At 42.7% G+C, this 17,096-nt stretch overlaps 1 long non-coding RNA gene across 1 annotated transcript in view; it reads right to left on the bottom strand.

The window, feature by feature from the left end:
- Positions 1–438: 438 nt before the first annotated feature.
- Positions 439–17,096, bottom strand: part of LOC148124645 (uncharacterized) — an 83,431-nt gene continuing 66,773 nt past the window's right edge. The window contains exon 3 of the long non-coding RNA XR_015739585.1: positions 439–525. This is a non-coding gene — a long non-coding RNA (uncharacterized LOC148124645). The remainder of the gene's footprint in view (positions 526–17,096) is intronic.

A 17,096-nucleotide genomic window follows, 5' to 3' on the forward strand; every position in this document is an offset into this window, starting at 1 on the left:
ACGATCTATGTAATCAATCAATTTATCCATAGCTCCATACATCCATCTTATCTATCTATCTAATCAATCAATTCATCCATCCATCTAATCTAATCTATTTAATCAATCAATTCATCTATCTATCTATCTATCTATCTATCTATCTATCTATCTATCTATCTATCATCTGGTGGCCATGTGGACATTTTGCATTTCAAAGTTATTCCACAACTTTTATGAAGAATAAATGACATACCGTCCTTTCTGTGAAATTTCCGTTAAAAAGAAACCAATCAAATGGAATTCTCACTCATCCACACTTACAAAGAAGTTAACACCACCTTTGGTTGTCCTTGTGGCAAGGGGGTAACAAGGCAGAGTTTCATTTATTTTCCAAGCCCTTTAAAACAGACCTTCTGATTTCAAAGAACGAAGTGGTATTATGAAGTGAGTCTTTACCTTGACTTATTTCCATCTGTATACGTTGGGGAAATCTCTCGAATGTCATATTTATTTCATATCCTTCCACTGATTGTTGATGATAGTCTAAGGTCACAGGAGAAATAGAAACAGGGGTTGACTAGAAATACAACTGCAAATATGCATTTCTGGAGAAATGACTGTCTTTTTCTGTAGACCTAAAAGCCTTCCTTAGCTGTACTACAGATGCAGGACAGAAAACTGGCCAGGATAGGATGTGAACTCTAGCCCCAAAGATGTTTTTTTTTCCAAAGACAACTGGACTTTCTTGGTTTTTTTTTCTCTTTGAAGCTTCTCATCCAAAAGGTTTCTTCAATTCTCCAAACTTGAGAACTGAAGAATCTTCTCGGATGAGAAGCAAAACGCCTTCAAAGAAAAACCAGAAAGTCTAGCTGCCTCTGGAAAAAAAAAAAAAAGCACTTTTGGGACAACCACGACCTCGGTTGTCCAATTCAGCATTGTTGTCAATTCATAAAACATTTCTATGGTCTTTTTAGAGTTGCCAACAGAAACAGATGGGGGGAGCAGTGCAGCTGTTCGGAAACAGAAGGTGCATTCCATAAATAGTTTTTCAAAGATAGTAAGTAGGTGACTGAAGTTTCTGCCAGGCAAAATTCTAACTGGAGAACATGATTGATGACTCTGGGCTATGGATGTGTCCCATTGGAGAATGTGAATTACAATACACCCAGAGGGGTGGGGGGAAAACCAGGGTCAAGGGTGACAATGAATGATGTGTCTCAGAGACGGCTACACCCAGGCAGTGCCAGACATGTTAATTCCCAATAAATCCTTTTTAAGTTTTGAGAGTTTGGCTTGAGACTCATGATTTAAATGGGAGTAACTGCTGGAATCCTGACAGCAATGTCTCTAGGCTGATTACTCGCTTGACTCCACCCCCAGGCTTTGCCTGTCCTGACCATTGTCCTGTAATTGAAGATATCATTTTGCACAATCCCAAAGTAATTCTACTTATATTTAAGGTTTGCTTACACTAAGCTTCTGTTCTTGCAGATGAACAAGTAAGTATTTTGAGTAAATATTGAGTAAATATGAGTAAATATTTGAGCATCTTTAACTTCACTTGGCTTTAGTTTTGTCAAGAGACAAGGCGAGAGCTTTTGAAGTCCTCTGGGGAATTAAGAAACGCCTGCTATTAATTCTAAGAAGAGCAAATTTAGATAATGCAGCTTGTGTAGCCAACTTTGCCTGTGGCCAAGTTTCTTCGGAGAATATTTATCTCCTGAGATGAATAAGATGGACACATTGAAAAATGTTCACACTAGATACTTTTATGTGGCTGGCATAAATATCTTGCCCAGACTTTTCTTAGCTGAGTGGTGTCAAACAATAGTAATTCTGACGCATCTGAGCAGAAAATTAGATTTCTTCTCATTTTGAAAACTGATCAGAAGGGCACCATTCATACAGATTGGATTTTTAAAAATTAATTGCTCAAGAGGAAGAAACAAAACAGATTCTTGGCAGGCTGTAATCAAGATGATCAAAACGCTATCAGAACTGGTTGTCTTTTATGGATTAAAGACCGTCAGTCTCTCTGCCACGTCCAAAGGAACATTCTCGTTTGCTCTCCTTATTTGTATAAAAGCGACATCCATTTACAGAGATAATATTGGACGCAGGGAGGGCGTATTGATTCAGTTTCCAATAGCTGATAATCTCAATCAATGACTCTTTTGGAATTACAATTCAAGTACGATTATAACTGCAAGAACATTTCAAAACTAGAGAAACAGGAAAAAGCATCCCAAATAAAAATGATTAAATAATTAACATGAGTAAACATTCAAATAAACACAGGTAGACCTATTTATTTTATTTTTGTCAATTGCTTACAAGATAATAGGTATAAGTAAAAACATAGTTATGAATACATGAAATGAACACATATAAGAAAAATAAAAAGAAACAATAGGACAGGGATGGTAGGCACGCTGGTGCGCTTATGCACGCCCCCTACAGACCTCTCAGGAAAGGGGTGAGGTCAATAGTAGACCGTCTAAGGTTAAAGTTTTTGAGGTTTGGGGAAGAAACCACAGAGTCAGGTTGAGTATTCCAGACATGGACCACTCTGTTGCTGAAGACTTACGAGAGTTTGTTCAGTGACCATTCAAAGTTACAATGGCATGGAAAAAAATGGCTTATGACCATTTTTCACACTTACGACCTTTGCAGCATCCCCATGGTCATGTGATCAAAATTCAGAGGCATGGCAACTGACTCAAATTTATGACAGTTGCAGTGTCCAGGAATCACCTGATCCCCTATTGTGACCTTCTAATAATGGAATGGAATGGAATGGAATGGAATGGAATAAAATAGAATAGAATAGAATAGAATAGAATAGAATGGAATGGAATGGAATGGAATGGAATGGAATGGAATGGAATAAAATAGAATAGAATAGAATGGAATGGAATGGAATGGAATGGAATGGAATAAAATAGAATAGAATAGAATAGAATAGAATAGAATAGAATAGAATAGAGTACAATAGAACGGAGTGGAGTGCAATGGAATGGCATGGAATGGCATGGAATGGCATGGAATAGAATAGAATAGAATACAATAGAATAGAATAGAAGAATGGAATGGAATGGAATGGAATGGAATGGAATAGAATAGAATAGAATAGAATAGAATAGAATAGAATAGAATAGAATAGAATAGATAGAATGGAATGGAATGGAATGGAATGGAATGGAATATAGAATGGAACATAAAGTGGAGTGGAGTGGAGTGGAGTAAAGTAGAGTAGAGTAGAAAAGAATGTAGAATAGAATATAGAATAGAATGGAATGGAATGGAATAAAATAGAATGAAGAATATAGAATAGAATAGAACAGAAGTTGGAAGGGACCTTGGAGGTCTTCTAGTCCAGCCCCCTGTTCAAGCAAGGGACCCTATACCATCTCAGACAAGTGACTGTCCATTCTCTCATTCTCCCATTCTCTTCATGCCACACCCCCGAATCACCGCATTATTTATCTACGTACACACACGCGAAATCAGATGATGCATCAGAAGTCAGTTTATTGAGATTCTAATCATGCTGATCCATGACCACGTTCCAGACAGAGATGGCTCGCCTTCCTCCTTCTCTTCTCATTTCGCAGAGTTTGTCTCTGGCTTGTCAAAGAACAGACAGAACAAAACGTGGCTTTAAATGCTCTGCGAAGCTGTGCCACAAGGCTCTCCTCTGGCTGAGCCATCCGTCTTCATGAATATATTACGCAGGTATCACAAGGTGCTTACCATACGACTCTGCAAATTTGATCAAAGCGTGGATCGCATTAGGTTTTTCCGAATTTATAAAATTGTCACTGGAGTGGCTCAAGCGTGACATCGGCTGATGGACAAAGTCACTGAGCTCTGGTTTAAAGCCACCTTTGGAGAAAACTCAGCCTGCCCTTGGTCAGTTTGTCCTACAATTGAAAACCAGCCAATGGGTCAGTAAACGAAGTGAGGGTGTACTAGAAAACCACAGACAGGATTTTCACTATTGCCGGCTCCTTGCAATTTTTTAATTGGAATTTAAGCTACCTGGAAAAGCAGCTAATAACTAAACGTTCCGTAAGGAAATAGATTTCACAGTGTTTTCAGTGTCCAGTTTAAGGTGCTCACCTAGAAACCAGGAGACTGTGAGTTCTAGTACTGTCTTAGGCACGAAAGGTGCTCACCTAGCAACCAGGAGACTGTGAGTTCTAGTACTGTCTTAGGAACGAAAAGTGCTCACCTAGCAACCAGGAGACTGTGAGTTCTAGTACTGTCTTAGGCACGAAAGGTGCTCACCTAGCAACCAGGAGACTGTGAGTTCTAGTACTGTCTTAGGAACGAAAAGTGCTCACCTAGCAACCAGGAGACTGTGAGTTCTAGTACTGTCTTAGGCACGAAAGGTGCTCACCTAGCAACCAGGCGACTGTGAGTTCTAGTACTGCCTTTGGCACAATTGGTGTTCACCTAGAAACCAGGAGACTGTGAGTTCTAGTACTGTCTTCAGCACGAAAACCGTTTGCAGCATCCCCTGGTCACCATTTGTGACCTTCCCAGCTACCTTTGACAAGCAAAGTCAATGGGGGAAGTTGGATTCCTGTAACGATTATGATTCACTTAACAACAGCAGTGGTTTTCTTAACAGTCCTGGCAAAAAAATGGTCATTAAAATTGGTAAGATCCGCTGACCAACGGAGCACTTTTCTCATCTCATTTGGAGGTGACTGGATGGTGGGGAATGGAAGGATTCCGTTCCAAGTTGAAAGCAACTTTCCATTCCCCACCATCCAGTCAGAGCTGAAGAAGCTTCTCGGGTAAGAAGCAAAACACCTTCAAAGAAAACCCAGAAAATCCGATTGTCTCTCGAAAGAAAAGCACCTTTGGGACAGTCGTGGCCTGGATGACTGAGAGCCTCCATAGACATCAATCTGGATATTGTGCCCCTTGCAACTTTTACATATAAATTATCCAATATACATAAGTGCGCAGCATTCACTAATGGTGACATTAATATGGTAACTATATACATAGGAGAAAGATTTGGTCCTGATTGACTACAGCATGACTTGTAAATGTAATTTAGCTTGGCCAAGGATGATTCTCTTTTGGAAATGAATATTTAAAACAAAACATGAGCCAATTTGGGAGAAAGCGAGGGGAACTCTGATTGCAAACACAGGTTGAGTTTATACGTTGCGCTAACCCACGATTTGGAGGGGAAAAGTCAGATGGTGTTGAATAGCAATAGCACTTAGACATATATACCACTTCACGGTGCTTTACATCCCCTCTCTAAGCGGTTTACAGAATCAACATATTGCCCCCAACAATCTGGGTCCTCATTTTACCCACCCCGGAAGGATGGAAGGCTGAGTCAACAAGCTGGTTCAGAATCAAACTGCTTGCAATGGGCAGAGTTTGCTTGCAATACTGCATTCTAACCACTGCACATCATGGAAGGGGAGGAATGGAAGGAATGAAAGGAAAGGAAAGGAATGGAGGGAGGGAGGGAAGGAAGGAAGGAAGGAAGGAAGGAAGGAAGGAAGGAAGGAAGGAAGGGGGGAAGAGCAATAGCCCTTAGATTTATACACCTTGTCACAGAGCTTGCCGGCCCTCTCAAAGCAGTTTACAGAGTCAGCCTCTTGCCCCCAACAATCCAGGTCCTCATTTTATTGACCTTGGAAGGATGGAAGGCTGAGTCAACTTTATTGCATTACAGTGAAATCATTTCTTTATTTCTCCTTCCTCTTGTCTGTTTTGAAGAAAGGAACCCTCAATATTTTTTCAATGAAAAGACAGAAATGGCGCTCAAACGAAAACCAGTTGCATATGGTTGGGTTTTTTTCCCCCGGTCTTCCAACTCCAGTTTTTTTTGATTTGTGAGGGACGATCCTGTAATATTAAGTCACCAAAGGAATTGCAATTTGCAGGCTGATGTTTCCAACATCCATATTTTAAAACCCACCCTTTTGTCCCTTATAAAGAATGGTAAAATAACATTTTTTCTCCACGGTGACAGCATATATTCCCTGGAAAGATAATTATCTGCCACTTAGACATGAGGTGGCTGTATTTATTGCCACTATTAGTCTTGGCGGGCTTGTAAAAGCTAAGAACAGCTAACAAATCCACTCGGCAGGTTGTGGAATCAGAATTATGCATATCCCCCCAAAACACTGGTCGTCCATCTGAAGCGCTGCAGTGATAACAGCAGCACGGAAGGGCAGACATGTAATTCCTTTGCAAACCAGACAGGTACGTGAGACAAGACAGCTGTCAAAAAGCAAAGCAATTGGAGGTCAAACCTAATCGAAATATTCTGTTTTTTCCTGATCTGGAAATCCAGGCTCATTTAGATTAGAGAAGGAGAAGGTATCTTCTCTTTATCCTCTCTGTTGGACAACCATTCTCCAAGGACCCTCCCTCCCTCCCTCCCCCCTCCCTTCCTTCCTTCCTTCCGTCCTTCCTTCTCCCACTTCTCTTCCTCCTTCCTTCCTTCCTTCCTTCCTTCCTTCCTTCCTTCCTTCCTTCCTTCCTTCCTTCCTTCCTTCCTTCCTTCCCCTTCCCTTCCCCTTCCTTCCTTTTCCTCCCTCCCTCCATTTCCTCCTTCCCTTTCTCTCCTTTCCCCTTCCCACCTTCCCCTTCCTTCCTTTCCCTCCATCCTTCTTTCCTTTCTTCCTTTTCCCTCCTTCCGTCCTTCCTTCTCCCCTTCCCCCTTCCTTCCTTCTTTTTCTTTCCTCCCTTTCCTTCCTTCTCCCCCTTCCCTTCCCTTCCTTCTCTTTCTCAACCTTCCTTGCTCCCTTCCTTCTCTTTTCCTTTTCCTTCCTGGTTCGAAGTTAATGAGGGGGGTTTCTGCCACTCAAGGGAACTTACAACCTGAGCCCTGTCCCTCCCAGTCCACCTTCACCCTGACATCACTCTGTTCCCCAAAGAGGATTGTTTCAATAGCAAAAAGACATCCACCCTCTTCCCTTGACCGTTTTCTTCTTAAACAGTAAGGAAAACACAATTTCCCACACCGAAAAAGTCCAACTGAAATTCTCTCCTGCTTAAGGAAGGCAATTCAAAAGCCCATTTTCTGTTCACAGTCAGAATGGAAACGGATAAGGGGGGGAGGGGGATGGAAAATCGAGATGAAACTCCCCTCTCGACTTCATTTGCAAGAAATAATTGACTTGGTTCCCTTAGTTAGTTGTTTTTTTTCCTCAAGTGGGAGTATAACAGCTCGGCATAATTCTTTGTAATTTGTCTTTCTCTCCCTGAGGATCTTTGGAAACTGAATTTCTTTTCCTAGCGACGGAAATCCAGAAACCAGAGAAGCGCATTTGTGATGATGGCCTGCTTTTGGAAGAGAGGCTGGGGTTTTCTAGCAGGTCAGGGCTGAAATACAATTCCCTCCTCTGCCAGGAACAGGCGCGGTACCTGCCAGACATTAACCACCCATTCTGGACAGTGCAATCCTGGATTCAGGCTAAGCCCTCTTCCTCTTCCTCCTCCTCCTCCTCCCCTCAAGTGGCAAATGGGGCCAGGTAAAAAATGGATCAACACACACACACGTACACCCGTCCATCCCTTCTCCAGTTTTATAAACATTTGATGGAATTTTAACCACAAGATGGGCAACAGATGCAGCTTGGTTTACCTGCATTGGACAGAAAATCTCTCCAGAATAATTTCGTATTTTTAACCCCTTTTCCTCCCTCCCTCCTTCCTCCCCCTCTTTCTTCTTCCTCCCTCCCTTCCATTCCCTCCTTCCTCCCCCTTCCTTCCTTCCTCCTTCCTTCCTGCGTCCCTCCCTTTCTTCCTCCCTCCCTCTCTCTCTTCTTCCTTCCTTCCCTTCCCTCCTCCCCTTCCTTCCCTTCCCCTTCCTTCTTTCCTTCCTTCCTTCCTTCTATCCTCCTTCCCTCCTTCCTTCCTGCATCCCTCGCTCCCTTCCTTCCTTCCTCCCTCTCTCTCTTCTTCCTTCTTTCTGTTCCCTCCTTCCCTTCCCCTCCTTCCTCCCTCCCTCCCTCCCTCCTTCCTTCTCTTCTTTCCTCCTTCCTTCTGTTCCCTCCTCCCTCCTTCCTTCCTGCATCCCTCCCTCTCTTTCTTCCTCCCTCCCTCTCTCTTCTTCCTTCTTTCTGTTTCCTCCTTCCCTTCCCCTCCTCCCTCCCTCCTTCCCTCCTTCCCTCCTTCCTTCCTTCCTTCCTTCCTCCCTCCCTCCTCCCTCCCTCCCTCCCTTCCCTTCTTCCCCACTTTTGAGTCAGCGTGAGCAATTGCTGCTCCAGTTTTCCCATTGATTTCTGCTCAAAATGAGTTAGCTGAAGCCAGCCGGAAGAGGCGCCTTTAAAAGCTGCACCCAGCAAGAGCCACTTTTAATCAGGTAGCATTGAGCTCTCACCTCTCTTGCACGCCCTCTCCTTTAAAAGGAGAACAGAAAAGAAAAGAAAAGAAGAAAAGAAAACACCCTGCAAAGCCCCAAAACCCTCAACTTGAACAAGGCCTTTTAGCTGCAGTTTTATTTTTGAAAATCTCAGCAGAGATCAAAGGGACGGGGGAAAAATGGGGGAGGCCAAGGACCCGTTTCTTGATTTTTCTACTTGACCTCAGCTGATTTATGGAAGTTTCTCAGCAAAGCCTTGATTGCCTGAATGGAGGAAGAGAAAAACTCGTCCTCGGTGTTGCATAAAAGGGAACAACGAGATCACCGGGTCCTGTGGTTCTTCTCCTTTTCACACCCCGTCTCCAAGTAAGGTCTCGCACAGGAACCCAACAGCACGTCGAAACAACCAAATATATAAAACCGTCAAGAAATCCCGCGGCAGAGTCTTAACTTTCCGCAGAGAACGAGGAAGTCAACTTCCCTGAAGAGCTGGACTGCTGTGTTGCAAAGCGTGGAGGTTAAGCTTTCCAAACCTGCCCCGGGGTTTTTCTAGCAGGTCAGGGCTGAAACAAAATTCTCCCCTCTGCAAGGAAACAGGCGAGATATCTGCAGGACGCTAACTAGCCATTCTGAACAGTGCAATCCTTGGTTCGTGCTCCTCCTCCTTCTCCTCCTGTTTCTCTTCCTCCTGCTCCTTCTGTTTTTTCTCTTCCTCCTCCTCATTCTCCTTCTCTTTCTTTCTTCTCCTCCTCCTCCTTCCCTCCTCCTCCTCCTTCTTCTTCTTCTTCTTCTTCTTCTTCTTCTTCTTCTTCTTCTTCTTCTTCTTCTTCTTCTTCTTCTTCTTCTTCTTCTTCTTCTTCTTCTTCTTCTCTTCCTTCACCTCCTCATGCTTGTCCTCCTTCTCCTTCCCATCTCTCCTCCTCCTCCTCCTCCTCCTCCTCACCTCAGGTGGCAAATGGGGCCAGGTAAAAAATGAACCCAAAGGGTCACCAGATCCTTTGATCCTACTCCTTTTCACACCCCATTTCCAAGTAAGGTCTCACAGGTGAATCCAACAGCACACCAAAATATATAAGCCATTTTTGTTTCTCTTCTCTGCAGTCTTTTTCTCAGCATCTTCTGGTGACCACAAGTGGACATAGTAGCCCAAGTGTGGCCTCACCAGTGCACTACAGAGTGGTAATATCACTTCTCATGATCTTGATGCTGCATTAGCTTTTTTTGGTTTTTTTGGCGGCTGTGGCATTCATTGTTGAACACTTATGACTTTTAGAAACCATTGAGATGGACCTTAATGGATCTGTAGCCTCTTGTATGGCTCCTCCCAGAGATTCAGGAAGTATCATAATAGATGCTTTCAGATTAGTCCTCCTCCATTCAAAAATTTTAGTAAGGAATTCTCCCCCCGGTTGCTGGGTGGGTGTGGCCTAGCCGGCCTCCTGCACCAGAGTGGGAAGGGGTGTTTTCACCCTCCCCAGCCTCTGGAGGCTTTCCTTGAGCCTCCGGGAGGATGAAATGGCCTCCTCAGACTCCGGAGGCTCTTTGGAAGCAGGAAATGTGCCCATTTCCTACCTTCTCAAACTTCCCGGAGGCCCAGTTTTCGCCCTCGTTGAACCTCTGTGTGCACCCTGCACCTACCTGTATCCAAAATGGGCCACACGGGGACTCCGGGGAGGGGAGGGGAGGGATGGGCAGGGCCAGCCAGTGGGATTGGGGGGTTCTCCAAACTGCACACAATCTTAGCTAGAGGGCTCTTCCGAGCCCCTGCGCACCCCCAGCAGCCCAGCCCTGTCTTTGCCCTGGGCAAAGGATTAGACAATTTCATTCATGACTGGGTGGGCGTGGTCGATGGGTGGTGCGGCCACCTGGATGCCATTCCCTGGGCATGGCTGACTGGGTGAGCATGGCCAGGTTGAAGCCACTCCCCCAAACTGCTGGCCTGATCTTTCCTCTTCACATTGGGTAGTTGAGGACAGCACCGTGGGCTGGATCTGACCACATGGCAGGCCAAATCCAGCTCACAGGCAGTGGGGGGGTATGCTGCCGGTTCGCACTGGTTGTCGAGATCTGGTGACACTTCAGTTGGCCCCGCCTACCCACCCCCCATCTTTTCCTGTGCTATATTTCCTTTGTTTGTAGCTCGGCTGATAGGTGCAGCAGAGTGGATTGCCGTGCCTCAAACATTACTCACCTCAAGCCAAAGTCACACGGGGCTGGGCTCCTTACATTTTCCAGCACGGCCCCACGGCCCGGATCTGACCACATCGCAGGCCTTGAGTTTGACAACCCCTGGACTAGATGGTCTCCAAGGACCCAAGCCGTACATTTCAAGATAAATTTTTGAGAGCTGGTTTAGACTCAGTCTGCTTCACAAGTTCTACAGGGATCTTTCCCCAGGTTTTTCACAGCTTTTGATCCAAAGCCATGGATATTTCTTTCTTTTCCACCTCTGCCTTAACTGAATTTCCCATGTTTTATATTCTTTAGAAGCAGAAGTGACCTGAATCTCTTAGATACTTCAGAGACATAAAAGACCATTTCTTAATTAAAGGGGAGAAAAACAGACAGCCCACTTTTCCAATCCTTCTGCCATTTTTTTCTTCCAAGCCACAAATCTTTATAATTTAATTTCTTGCTATGTGAGTACGGTAAATCTTTCTTTTAAAAAAAATCCTTTTAAGGAGACACAGTTTATCTTCGTATATTTGTGTGTGTATGTGTGTGTGTGTGTTTTGTCAACAAGGAAGATCATAAAATTAAGAAGCAGCTAATTTAATTTGTCAAGTGCCTGGCCCTCGTATGCCATTTAGGGGTATTCGTATAATATTATTGATTACCAGGAAAGGCTGCAGCCTAGGAGATGAATGCGGGGGAGTGTTTGTATTTGTCTGTAAGACGTGGCACATCACAAACAGTGTGATGCTGGGTTTGTGGGGAGGGGGCAGTATCTCCTCCTGCACTTGAAACGGAGATAAGGGATCAGCTTTGAAAGCAACTGGGGAGAAGTTTGGCTAAAGCAGAACTAAAGACCTGCATTCTTCTGGTCTGCAAAGTTGATTGAAGTATGAAGACTTCCTTGAATTCATAGGAAGTGACTTCTGCAAATGCATTCTCTCTCTCTCCATCCATCCATCCATCCATCCATCTATTGCCTGTCTATCTGTCTGTCTGTCTGTCTGTCTATCTATCTATCTATCTCTATCTGTCATTTTCTCTCTCTCTCTATCTATCTCTATCTTTCTATTTGTCTGTCTATCTATCTATCTATCTATCTATCTATCTATCTATCCACCCATCTATCTATCATTCTCTCTCTCTTTCATTATCTATCTCTATCTTTCTATTTGTCTGTCTGTCTGTCTATCTATCTATCTATCTATCTATCTATCTATCTATCTATCTATCTATCTATCTATCTATCCAACCATCTATCTATCTATCATTCTCTGTCTCTCATTCATTATCTATCTCTATCTTTCTTTCTATCTTTGTCTATCATCCTTCCATTATCTATCTGTCTGTCTGTCGTTTTCTCTCTCTATCCTTATCTATCTCTATCTATCTTTCTATCTACCTTTGTCTATCATCCATCCATCCATCCATCCATCCATCCATCCATCCATCCACCCATCCATCCATGCATCTGCCTGCCTGCCTACCTACCTACTATCTTTGTCTATCATCCACCCATTATCTATCTGTCTGTCTGTCTGTCTCTGTCTGTCTGTCATTTTCTCTCTATCATTATATATTTCTATCTTTCTATCTATCTTTGTCTATCATCCATCAATTATCTATCATCTATCTAATTATCTATCTATCATCTATCTATCTATCTATCTATCTATCTATCTATCTATCTATCTATCTATCTATCCATCAATCCATCCATCCAATATTTTCTTAATAATTTCCTCCTGTGATGGTATTTTCTCATCTTTCCAGTCTTTAGCAAATACAATCCTAGCCGCTGTTAATACATTTACAATCAGGTATTTCAAGTCTTTATTATATATTTCAGGTAAAATTCCCAATAAAAATATTTCTGGTTTCAAATCTATATGCTTTTTTGTCATTTTTTCTAACCATGTGTGGATTTTAGTCCAGTATTAGCATCCGCACAAGTCCACCACATATGGTAATATGAGCCAGGTATCTGATGACATTTCCAACATTTTTCGGATTTATTCTTGAACATTCTTGCTATTCTTGTCGGGGGGAAAGTGCCACCTGTGAAACATCTTATACAAATTTTCTTTATATGCTGTTGACATTGTCATTTTATAATTTTGAGACCACAATTTTTGGCATTTCTCTAAATCAATCCCATATCCAAGATTGTTCCCCCAAGCAATCATAGTTTCTTTAACTTCTTCTAGTTTAATTTCTAATAAATATCCATACAATTTTTAAATCACCTTTTCATCAGTACCTGTCAAAATCTTATCTAAGTCAGTCAATTTATCATAGAAACCTTCTGTTTTAGAATCTTTATCACACCCTGAATGGATTTGCGCATATGAAAACCTATTCATCTTCATACCTTGTTCCTCTAATTTTTGCATAGATTTAAGTTCACCCTTTTCATTCAGTATTTCACCATATCTAACCGTTTGTTCCTTTTTGTATATTATAGGATAAGAAAATGCTTCAATAGTCGATAGCCAGACTGGAATTTTCAAATAACATTGTCTTTTAATCTTCTCCCAGTTTAACCACAGAGACTCCCGTATATAATGTCTTCTAAAGTACTCCTGTGTTTTAATTCCTTTATACCATAAATGTCATGCTACTTCTTGCAAGCGGTTCTTCATATTCTTTTTCTTTTCCCTCTCCTACCTCCTCCTCCTCCAGATTGTCCTTGGCTGAACAGCAGGGTTAAAATGCATCTAATCAGTTAAAAAAAATAAAATGTCATTCATCTGCCCATGGCGGGCCAGCTTTTTAAAGGAAAATAATGAGAGAACAACAGGGCCCTCTCAATTAGGCCAGCAGTTACCCTCCATCATGGCCTTTCTAAAACAATGCTAATATAATGCTGTCACCACAAAAGCTCATAAAATTGTGATTCAGCTGGAGGACGATTATTGAAAACACTTCCACTTGCCCTTAGAAAGAATGAACGCATGCGGGTTGCATGTTTGCAACGGAGCAAGACGGAAGGCGACGTGCCTAAGTCTTAAAAAAAGCACTTTTTAAAATTAATATTCTTCATTTAAAGGGGAACGTTATTTTCTCCGTGACCTTTTAAAGTTAACTCCTACTTTCAACGGGGAGAAAAACCCCAGCCGGCCGAATGGTAGCAATCCCTTTGCTAAAATCGAATTCACACCGTGATAGAATCCGAGTGGAATTGGTGGCCTGCTAATTCATCGATTATTTCATCAGCTAGTTTTGACAGCTGCAGCTGCCAAAAAAGCCAGTGCAGCCCTAGGCTGCTTTAACAGAAGGATAGAATCAAGATCACGTGAAGTGTTAATGCCACTTTATAATACTTTGGCAAGGCCACACTTGGAACACCGCATCCAGTTTTGGTCACCACGATGTAAAAAAAAGATGTTGAGACTCTAGAAAGAGTGCAGAGAAGAGCAACAGAGGTTACAACATATGATGAACGGTTGCAGGAATTGGATATATCTAGTTTAATGAAAAGAAGGACTAGGGACATTTTTATTTTTATCTTTTTGTCAAACATGTACAAGATAACAAGTATAGGTATGAACAGAAACAAGAACAAAGGAAGTAAATACAGATAAATGGGGACAGTAAGACAGGGACAGTAGGCACGCTGGTATGCTTATGCACGCCCCCTTTAAGGACCTCTTAGGAATGGGGTGAGGTCCACGGTAGACAGTTCAAGGTTGAAGCTAGGAAGGGTTGAGGCTGTAACAACAGAGTCAGGTAGGGTGTTCCAGGCATTGACCCCTCTGTGGCTGAAGTCATATTTTCTTCAATTGAGTTTGAAGTGGTTTACCTTGAGTTGGTATCAGTTGTTTGCCCGTGTATTATTGTGGTTGAAGCTGAAGAAGTCATTGACAGGCAAGGCATTGTAGCAGACAATTTTGTGTACTATGCTTAGATCGGACCGCAGGCGGCGCAGTTCCAGATTGTCCAGGCCCAAAATTTCAAGCCTGGAGGTACAGGGAATACTAATGTGAGTGAAGGAGTGGAGTACTTTTCTCAAAAAAATACCTCTCAACCCACTCAATTGTGTTAATTTCCGATATATAGCGTGGGTTCCGGGTGGACAAGCTGTATGGCATGATAGCAGCGTTCTGATATCTCAGGAGTTGCCACAAAGAACCAACGAAGCAAGAAAGAGGAGGATCTGGTGGGGTTTTGACCACCAAGCAGGATCATTTCTTTCCATTAGTTGATGCTATCCGTAGGAGCCTTTCGTATCAGTCTTCAGTTTTCCTTGGGGTTAAGCAGCAGCTTCAAGTTTCCATTTTGCAACCTAGTCTAACCAAGGGAGGGATGAGGGGATGAGATTACAGCAGTCTTGCAATATTTGAAGGGCTGCCATGGAGAAGAGGGTATCAACTTATTCCCTAAAGCACCTGAAGGCAGGACAAGAAGCAATGGAGGGGAACTTATCCAGGAGAGAAGCAACCTAGAACTCAGGAGGAATTCCCTGATAGTGAGAACAATCGATCAGCGGAATTACTTGCCTCCAGAAGTTTTATGTGCTCCAACAGTGGAGGTTTTTAAGGAAAGAGTGGACAACCATTTTGTCTGAAATTCCTTCTTGAGCAGGGCGGGTTGGATTCCAAGGTCCCTCCCAACTCTGACAAATTTCCAGGTCTTCTGAAAAAAAAAAAAAAAAGCTTTCTGAAGTGGGTAGAGGATCCATTTTACCCTCCCTGCTTCCCTGAATAAAGTGTGCACGAGCCGGGTGCGTTTTGAAAACAGCTATAATATTCCTTGAGGAATCAAATTGAGGGCAATTTCTGCTACGCCCGATCAGCATCCTTCTTGCATTCTGTCTTTCTTTTCAGTTTGTGTTATTTTTGAAAAGTTGGAATTACTTTTCTATATTAGGTGGCGCCTAAGTCCCAAGGCAAAGCCGGGAACAGCTGAGATTTTGCTCGGCGATGATAATCAAAAAGAGAAGGAATCTAATAATTTGTTGCTTAGGAAAGCACATCCCACTTTCAAGCCATTATTTGTATTCAGTGGAGCTTGGGGCTGTAGTCTGCTTTAACTGGGGCCCAGATTATTGGGGGGTAATATGCTGGCTCTGTAAACTGCTTAGAGAAGGCTGTAAAGCACTGTGACAAGGTACATAAGTCAAAGGGCAATTGCTATTATTATTATTGTTCTTTTCCCCCTTAGTTCTTCCTTCTTTTCTTTTCTCTTCTTTCTTTCTTTCTTTCTTTCTTTCTTTCTTTCTTTCTTTCTTTCTTTCTTTCTTTCTTTCTTTCTTTCTTTCTTTCTTTCTTTCCCATCCATCCATCCATCCATCCATCCACGATATGCAGTGATTAGAATGCAGCATTGCAGGCTAACTCTACCAATTGCCAGCAGTTTGATTCTCACCAGCTCAAGGTTGACTCAGCCTTCCATCCTTCCAAGGCCGGTAAAAAGAGGACCCAGATTGTTGGAGGCAAGAGGGTGGCTCTGTAAACCACTTAGAGCACTATGAAGCGATATATAAGTCTAAGTGCTATTGCTATTGTTCTTTCTCTCCTTCCTTCCTTCCTTCCTTCCTTCCTTCCTTCCTTCCTTCCTTCCTTCCTTCCTTCCTTCCTTCCTTCCTTGACTCTGCCCACTTCCAGGTGTTCAATTCTGACCGGTTCAAGGTTGATTCAGCCTTCCATCCTTCCGAGGTAGGTAAAATGAGGACCCGGATTGTTGGGGCAAGAGGCCGACTCTGTAAACCACTTAGAGAGGGCTGTAAAGCACTGTGAAGTGGTATATAAGTCTAAGGGCTGTTGCTATGGCTATTGACCAGGATGTTGGGATTTTTAAACAGATTAATAGAGTTGAAAGGGGCCTTGTAGATCATCTAGTCCAATCCGCCACCCAAGCAGGAGACCCTGCACCATTTCTGACAGATGGCTGTCCAGTCCCTTCTTGAAAGCCTCCAGTGATGAAGCTCCCACAACTTCCGAAGGCAGCTTCTGTTCCATTGGTCCTTCTCTTCCCTAGACTAGCCAGGCCCAGTTCCTGCAACCGTTCATCATATGTTTTAGCCTCCAGTCCCCTAATCATCTTGGTTGTTCTTCTCTGCACTTTTTCTAGGTGTGTTTTTTACACTTTTTTTACCTGTGTTCAGGAGCATGCTACCTCTGGACATTGGGGTTCAAATATATAAGTTGTGGGTGATGAATAAGTTCATCGGAAGTAGAATTTGAAGAAGTCAACCCATGACTGAAGGAGGCAGCTCCTCTCAGCGGTATCTGGAAACGATTCCATTTGATTACTAAGTTATAAACTTAACAAAATTGTAATATACCCGCCCTCAATATATTCCTCCAGTCCCCTTTGGGGAGGGCAGGGGATGGGAGGAAAGTGAATATATATACTTTGCTACACCTTTAAAAGCACAACTATAATGACATGGGAAAATACCTGAACAAAGCTGAATACCATACATGGAAGTACCCACGAAAACTTAATTGACGTGCTTAACAATTCCCTCCGTTCCCCCATAAATGACAAGGATGAAGAAGCTATTTTTTTTTGTTTTTTGTTTTAAAAGACAATCTGGGGATTTGGTTTTAATGCATACAAATGCCAAGTGAAAAGAGGATTTTCA

The sequence above is a fragment of the Pseudonaja textilis genome, chromosome 15 (genome assembly GCF_049901715.1).
Source record: "Pseudonaja textilis isolate UNSWEBS1 chromosome 15, rPseTex1.2, whole genome shotgun sequence".
Taxonomy (NCBI): domain Eukaryota; kingdom Metazoa; phylum Chordata; class Lepidosauria; order Squamata; family Elapidae; genus Pseudonaja; species Pseudonaja textilis.